General features: G+C 34.4%; 1 pseudogene; it reads right to left on the minus strand.

The window, feature by feature from the left end:
- Positions 1–498: 498 nt before the first annotated feature.
- Positions 499–3954, minus strand: LOC132601786 (short chain aldehyde dehydrogenase 1-like; annotated as a pseudogene).
- Between the last annotated feature and the right edge of the window lie 4385 nt (positions 3955–8339).

The raw sequence follows: 8339 nt of genomic DNA on the forward strand, positions 1-8339 counted from the left end.
ATAAGCTGCTGTTTTTAAGCCCATCCAAACAGGCTCCTAGTGATTTTAAGGGAGTTCATCCCCCAAATGGTCACTCAAGTTGTTGTCGGCTTTTCACTATTTCACATTCCATCTTGCCGAATCAAAATATATGAAAAAGTCTAAAATTGCCCGTTTGTTTGGATGATGTGCTGACAAGTCTACTTTGATTTATATGAGATATATACAATTATTATTATGCTTAATTTTGTTATAGCAACTATGTGAAACTTGGGATTCGCTTGGTCGGTAGTTGCTCATTAAGTACCAATTATGATTCATCCGATTTGGATTACCATTACTTGCACATTGGATACTTTGTAAATTTGATTAAATATTTGGATGCAGAAGCCGGTATTTAAACTTTTGAGAGAGTTGATTCAGTGCAGCGCTCTTTATTATAAGAAGAGATACCCATTACCATTAAAAAAGTCAGATTTGCTTTTCCCAAAGTCCCACTTCCAATAACCTGTCAAATACCTACTCTAAAACCCACCCAGCCATTCCTAACAAAAAGAATATTACACTGCTTAATTGGTGGATTGATGAGAAGTTGGTGAAAAATATTTTCTGGTAGGCCTCTGTTATAGCCACATTAGTGGTGTGCTATAACCACCATCAAGAATTAGGTTCAAACCACTCACATAATTGCAATGAGTCCAGCGCGTAAATGGCACTTTTTTGTGAGATTTGTGGTAGACCAAAATGGATTAATCGTGGAATGTTACATAATTTATTCATTTCTTAATGATCCTTTCTAAGGTTTCGTCTATGAATTTTGAAAAAAAAAAATTACAAGGTAAATCGTGTGTTGTTACATGATTTGCCCTTTAGTATTTCTTTTTTCATGATTATTTTTGGTTTTTCATGAGATATGCCATTTGGTTCAATTAAAAACATCAAAAGAAAGTGAAGAAATGGGACTTTACAGTGCAATCACTTTACATTGACTAAAATTAAAAAAACGTGTTCAAAGAGTACTACTGGTTATCAAAATAAAAATAAAAAGAATAATAAATCCTACTAAGTAACTATATGTACCCCCACAAGTCTCGGCCAGCATTTATCCCCGTGTCTAAAATTGTAGTTTCAATGTTATTAGCAAAAACTTGCAGTGGCAACTCGTGCAAAGTGCACGATTAGAAGGGGGAAAACAAAAAATACTAAAGGGCAAATCGTGTAGTGATACATGATTTACCTTGTAATTTTTTATTTTTTATTTTTTACATTCGTAGACGGAAATCATAGATGAGATCATTAAGAAATGAGTAAATCATGTAGCATTTCACGATTAATCCATTTTGATCTATCACAAATTCCATGACTCCTTTTGGAATTTTTGGTTCAAAAAAGTGTCATTTAGGCGTCGGGCTCTAATTGTAATATCACATGCCAAGTACACTGCCTTTGCCACTCCATCCAGTAAAGCTCCTTTCAAATTTCCCCCTTCTGCAAGTTACTTCTCAGCCATTTGTCTATCAAATGCATTACATTTAACGCCATTGGTGTGCCAATTCCACAAGGAGAAACACAATTAACTCTTATTCCATACTTTCCTAATTCGACCCTCAGGTTCTTGGGAAGTCCCAAAATTACATTCTTTGTGGCCGTATAAGTGTGGCAAATCACCATAAATTGCTGTCAGCATACTTTGCACTGAAAACAATGACACCTCTCTTAGACCGGAATCATCACTCTAGCAGCATGTTTCGCACAAAAGAAGGTGCCAGCAACATTTACATCAAACTCGTTCTTGATTATGTCGTAATTGTTATGAAGACAACGCAAATTCGAGCAATAATAACGAAAGAAGAACAAACAATTTTAACGTGGAAACCCTCAAGAGGAAGAAAATTATTCAAAAAGGAGAGTCACGTATATATAGGCTGCAAACGACCCTAAACTACTCCTGTAATAATCAGACCCTTTATATATAGGTTGTCTCCTACAACCCCTGCAGTCGATAGGACTTGGTCTTTACATCAGTCTCACAAACATATCAGTAATCTACCTCTAAGATGCTAGAAATTGGCTTACATGCTATACCAGCGTTACTGAACAATATGTCGAGCTTACCAAACTTTTCAATTGTTGCATGTACTACGTTTTGAACGTCCGATTCAATCCCGACATTGCAATGGATAAAAGCTGTGTCTTCTGTCCCAATGTCTTGTACTAAGGATGTTGCGAGATTGTCCTGAATGTCAGCAGTTTGAACAATAAGTCTAGCTGTTGCTGCTTCTATGCCACTAGCTCCACCAGTTATAATGGTACTTTACCTTCAAGCCTGTGTAAGAAAAGTAAAATTAGAGTAAAATAAGAGGAATGAATGAATGAGGAAACATTAAAAATATATATATATATATATATATATGAGGTTGTTTGACTGGACATAGAGTTTAAGAAATAAATGAAGACTTTTGAAACTTGTGATCTAAAATAAACTATAGAATTTTTTGCGACTAGAAATTATTGGGTAAAAAGGTAAATTGAAGCTTGATTTCAATTTTTAATCCCTTTCTTTTGTAATTTCCTTTTTCTCTTTTTCCGATTTTGCTGGAGATTTGCTTTATTGTATAATTATCAATTAAACAAAAAAAAAAAAAAGCGGTTTCAACCTTATACTTTAGAAACGGGCTATTTAGTCGGTGTTAATTTATGTGATTATGTTGATCGTGCATGGAATTAAGAAAGAGAAAAAACAAATTTTTGATTCTTAGGGAATACAAATAAATTGCACTCTAAGTTGAAAAGTTATTTTGATACATTAAAAAAACAAAAAGGTTACTTTGATACTTTAACTTTACGAGCAACCTAATATCCCTTATTTAAAATGTGACTAATAACATTAGAACATTTACAACCAGTAGGGCACCAAATATCATTAATAAGTATGAACCCCATTTTTGGCGATGATCTCTGATTGGCATTCAATTCGTACTTGTAATTTGTTGAATGTTGACCAAAACGGTTAGTACTACTCTGGTCGTTGAATATATATTTTTTGTCACCAGGCAGATCAATTAATTTTTTACAGTTCCGTTAGTTTAAGATCAAAAGTGAGCTAATTTTATACAGTTAGAGGACTATTTGTGCTTCTCTGTATAAAATAAGGACTATTTTGAACCAAGACCCAAATGTAAGGGCCAATTTTGGGCGTTTTCTCCAAAGTTTTTGGTCATTTCGATTGGCTTCTTCAACCTCTCCAAACCCCCGAAAATTCTTGCACCACTCTCTCGCTCCATTCACAGGTTTGTTATGTAAGCACTATTTCTCTGTCCTCTGTGAAAATCTCAGACTGCAATTTGTTATTTATATAACGGAGAAGGGCCAAATATACCCCTGTACTATCGGAAAAGGGCCAAATATACCCCTCGTTATACTTTGGGTCCAAATATACCCCTGCCGTTATACTTTAGGTCCAAAAATACCCCTGACATTATACTTTGACACAAATATACCCCTCATTTTAACGGAGAGACACGTGTGGTCTATTTTAAACCATTCCTTAACTAATTTTAATTCAATCCATAATCCAGTATCCACTTAAACGACCCATACCCATACCTGGTTCAATTAAAATCAACGCTTTGCTCCCTTCTTCTTAATGAAACCCGTCTTCCCTAACTTTCTCTGTGACTGAGTAGTGCAATTCTTCAAGAATACTTTGATTTGTTGGACATGTGCCGTCTCTGGTACACTGGCAATCGAGTCCAACGCCGACGACTAGCAATGGTTCAATATAAGATTTTTAATTTCTGTGCCTTACATATCCAGACACTTCTGAAAAATGAAACTTGAATTTTTATAGAATCAAAATAGAAATGATTTTTGAATTTGATCATTTCTTAGATTCTGTTGAATTTTATCAAATCCATTTTCGACTGTATTTAGAGGATTTCTTGTATGGACTAACTCGAAATCTATCTGATTCATTCTGGTTCTGTGGCTGGTTATCTAAGTAATCTAATGTGTAACTGATATAGATTTATTGTTTGTTCTCATAGATGGCAGAATTGCATGCAGGTGAAAGTACACCTCATGCAACTACTAATGGAACTAATTCAAAGAAAAGGAAAACCACGAAAATTAGATCTATTGTATGTAAACATTTTGACAAGTTTACAGGTTTTAAAGGTTCATCAAAATAAAAAAATGTATGGGTATGGTCGTTTAAGTGGATACCGGATTATAGATTAAATTAAAATTAATTAAGGAATAGTTTAAAATAGACCAATAGGATGATGACACGTGTCTCTCCGTTAAAATCAGTATATTTGTGCTAAAGTATAATGTCAGGGGTACTTTTGGACCCAAAGTATAACGGCAGGGATATATTTAGACCCAAAGTATAACGAGGGGTATATTTGGCCCTTTTCCGATAATACAGGGGTATATTTGGCCCTTCTCCGTTTATATAATTACTACTTCATCTATCTCAATTTATGTGTCACAATTTTCTTTTTGATCTGTCCATAAAAGAATGTCACTTTTCTATATTTAAAAAACAATTTAATTTGATGAGATGATTTATAACCACGCATTTATATAAGACTTGTTTTAAATCATATATTTCAAAAGTCTTTCTTTATTTCTTAAACTCCGTGTCAAGTCAAATGGTGTCACATAAATTGAGACGGAAGAAGTAATATTTTTCTCTAACAGTGGCGTTACAGCTAATTTGCTGCAATTAGATTAATTCAGTGAGCAATCCTCCCCCCCCCCCCCCCCCCCCCCCAACCCCAACTTATATGTCGCATCCTTGTCCGTCCCACAAAAAACAGAGTCGGAATCAAAATGACACCAAAACAAAACAATTTACCCCCTATAAATCATGTCTCAAAATTCCGAATCATCATTTCATGTTATAGAACTCCACATATATTATTGCGGTGTATATTGCTGGCTCAAAATATAAAGGACCCAAGAAAATTCAGGCCGTCGTTTTTGGCGATATAAAGTGCCTGAAGTAAGTTTATTTTGTAATTTTTTATAGAGTTTTTGTCACATTGTCTACATTTTCTACTTTAAAAAACTATTTTTTTATTTGTTATTTTATTAGGAAAATGGTGGGTGCTCATATTTTCGCTGGGAAGATCGAGTTCTCGCGGATAAAACGATGGCGCCGAAGTTTGAAAAGGCACCGGTTGATGGAGATACCACGACTTCACGAAGCAATGTAGATACCGTGAAGTTTGATTTGCAGTGTCAACTTAGGGAAGCTCTAGAAAAAATTAAACTTCTGGAGATGTTGCTAAAAGAATCGGAAGAAAAAAAAGATTTTTTCAAGGATAATCTTAAAGACTCTCAATGCGAGACAAATGCTTTGAAAGAGAAAGTGAAATTTTGGAGGATGATTTGTGGTCTCTTGTTGTTGTTTGTAATTTTGAAATGTTGCATTGTCGGCTAGGTTTATTATTTCCTATGTAGTTTGTTTTTATTTTTAGTAGTGTTTAACTTTTTATGAATTATGTATTTTCTATGGTTTTTCTAATGTATTATGTAATCGTCACTTTTATGTAGTAGTTTATTTGTGTTTTCTATAAAAGTTTGAATCGTTGCACTTTGTATTTATCTATATAATGTTTGTCAATTCTAACACGCTTAAGTAAGTAAACAATAAAATGTAAGAATAAATGCAATACTAAACATACTAATATTTTTCTAATTAATGACATCATCATAAATTAAAAACATAATTAAAATCACAATATTCTTAATCATCAGAATTGAAGTTGTCGATATCGTCCTCAGATAAATATCTAGGGTTTCTTAAGACAAATCTTCTTTCTGTAGATGTTAGTTCCCTATCGGTTGATGATGCTTGTTCTTTAGCCAACTTGAGCATGTAAAATCTACCAAGTCGTGCTAGCATTCGGTTGTTCTCTTTCCTAATCCTCTTTACCGCAACCTCGCAAGAATCTTGATCAGTCCGAGGCATGCTTATTGAGAATCTTGTTGTGATTGAAGCGTTGAGATTTTCCAAGTCACGAACAAGATGTTGTGATTCGGCGTACCGATGTGCCCATTATGACATAAACCACAATAATATTCACGTGGATCTGAATATTTTAGCTCGCAAAATCGTCATTACGCTCTATTAAAAGGCGGGGCTTGAAATCGTCTAGCACGAATTCACTGTTATCGGTTAAGGAATCACCGGAATAGCTGCTATGATTTGAGCTGTCATCACCACTGCTATTCGGTTCCTTTGGAAAAAATACCGACCAATCTACATTCTACTATTAGACATTGAACTTTTAGTAGTTTACTAAGTAGCGAAAGGCTACTTATATAGGTATCAAACTCAATAAGTTGTGGGATCATGACTATGACCCCACCTATTTTATTTAAAATAAATATTAATAATATCATGCGGAATCATCGTCATCGGACATCTCACAGTCTGAGTCCCACTTGGATGTGATGTAACCATTTCGACTATATCCAGCCTAAATGCAATGTACTTGCATTCGGTTGTTCTCTTCGCGAAAACGATTAAGAGCAAAATTCAACTCTTATGGAGTGCTACGAGGCATAGACGTAGCACGACTCTTTGGGCGTTTAAGTCCAAATTCCCTCAAGTTTTGTTCTAGTGTTGCAGCTTCCCTAACACGCCAATTCCACTCATCTGTCATTCTATTGTTGTAACGTTGATTGTATCTCTCGTTCGGGTTTTTCGAATATTCAAAATCTTCACCCAATTCTCATGTCCTACTAGTGCTTCGAATATGTCTCCTGGACAGAACGATGTAATACGACTAATATTTTGAAATTGGTTAAAAAATGACATAATAACTCGATTTTGTGTAGTTGCTAGTTATTCGACAATTACGTTATATAACACTCGTTGGTACTTTATTTCTAGAAAACACTGATTTTACATGCATTATGCATGGTGGATTTATGATATTTCTGAATGACAACTCTGATTGACAACACAATGCACACGTTTGACAACTTTATATGACACACTTATATAACACTAATTTTACATGCGTATGCATGGTGGATTTATGAAGTTTTTGAATGACAACACTAATTGACAACACAATGCACACGTTTGACCACTTTATATGACACACCTATAAAGTGCCAATTTTATATGCGTTATGCACAGTGGATTTATGACATTTTTGAATGATAGCATTGATAGACAACACGATGCACACATTTGACCACTTTATACGACACACCTATATAGCGCTAGTTTTAGATACGTTATACATGGTGGATTTATGACGTTATAAACACAACCATAATTGTATTCATTGAGGTAAAAAAAAAAACCACATTTTCAGAATGCCTAGAAATATTACCTTCAATAGTTGGTTTAGAAATAGACAAAAAGGCGAAGGTAGCTCAAGGAATCCCCATGGTAGGACAGAAACAAACACAATTGAATCTTATTTTGGAAATGATATATTAGGATGTTACACAGATTTATTAGCTGAAAAATAATATGGTGTTGTTCGGCCCTTTGAAAATCAACCTCTTTGTATCCATGTTGATTTAAAAGTACCTGGACACATCATTGAGGGAGATGCACACTCCTCAAAGCCCGAGGGAGTTCGAATTTGGGGTGAAAAGCTCCAATGGTTTGAATTATATTCGAAAAGGTGTGATTATGAGGTATTATGTCGTTGGCATAATTTTGCCATGCCACAAGCATTGTCGGCTACATTCCAAACCTCCACATTCAAGGATAAATCACTAGTCATCCAACACTTGATGAAAGAAATTTTAGAAATGCATATAACATTAGACATGTATCATGCTTTGGATGATTTTAAATTTCGTGGAGCGGATGAAGAAGAACATTGGAAACTGTTAGAAAATAAAAACCTTCACCGAGATTCTTCTTATCCAGTTTTTCCATTCATTCAAGAATGGATAGGCCTTACAAAATATTTACCACAAACATTAGATTGTGGAGTGCCATATTATTGCATAAACCAAGCAAGTCTAGCCTACAATGAGTATGATGAAGATGAAGCAGGGGAAGTCAATGAGGAAGAGAAAGTAAGTAAAGACGAAGATGAAAATGACGACGATGACGAGGTCGTTCCAGAAAGTGACGAAACTTAATCATTGTATTTTACAAGACTTTATCATTGTTATGTCTTTATCCTTTTTTGAAGATAAGTTATTTCTGAATTGCATCATTCATAACAATCTCAAAATAATTAAATCACATCATTCATAACAATCTGAAAATACTAAAAGTACATCATTAATAACAAACCGAAACTACTTAAAATACATCATCAAACAAAATAATTAAAATAGATTCAGCAATTCATGGCCATGACCAGATGTTC

Source organism: Lycium barbarum, chromosome 7 (assembly GCF_019175385.1).
Source record: "Lycium barbarum isolate Lr01 chromosome 7, ASM1917538v2, whole genome shotgun sequence".
Lineage (NCBI taxonomy): Eukaryota > Viridiplantae > Streptophyta > Magnoliopsida > Solanales > Solanaceae > Lycium > Lycium barbarum.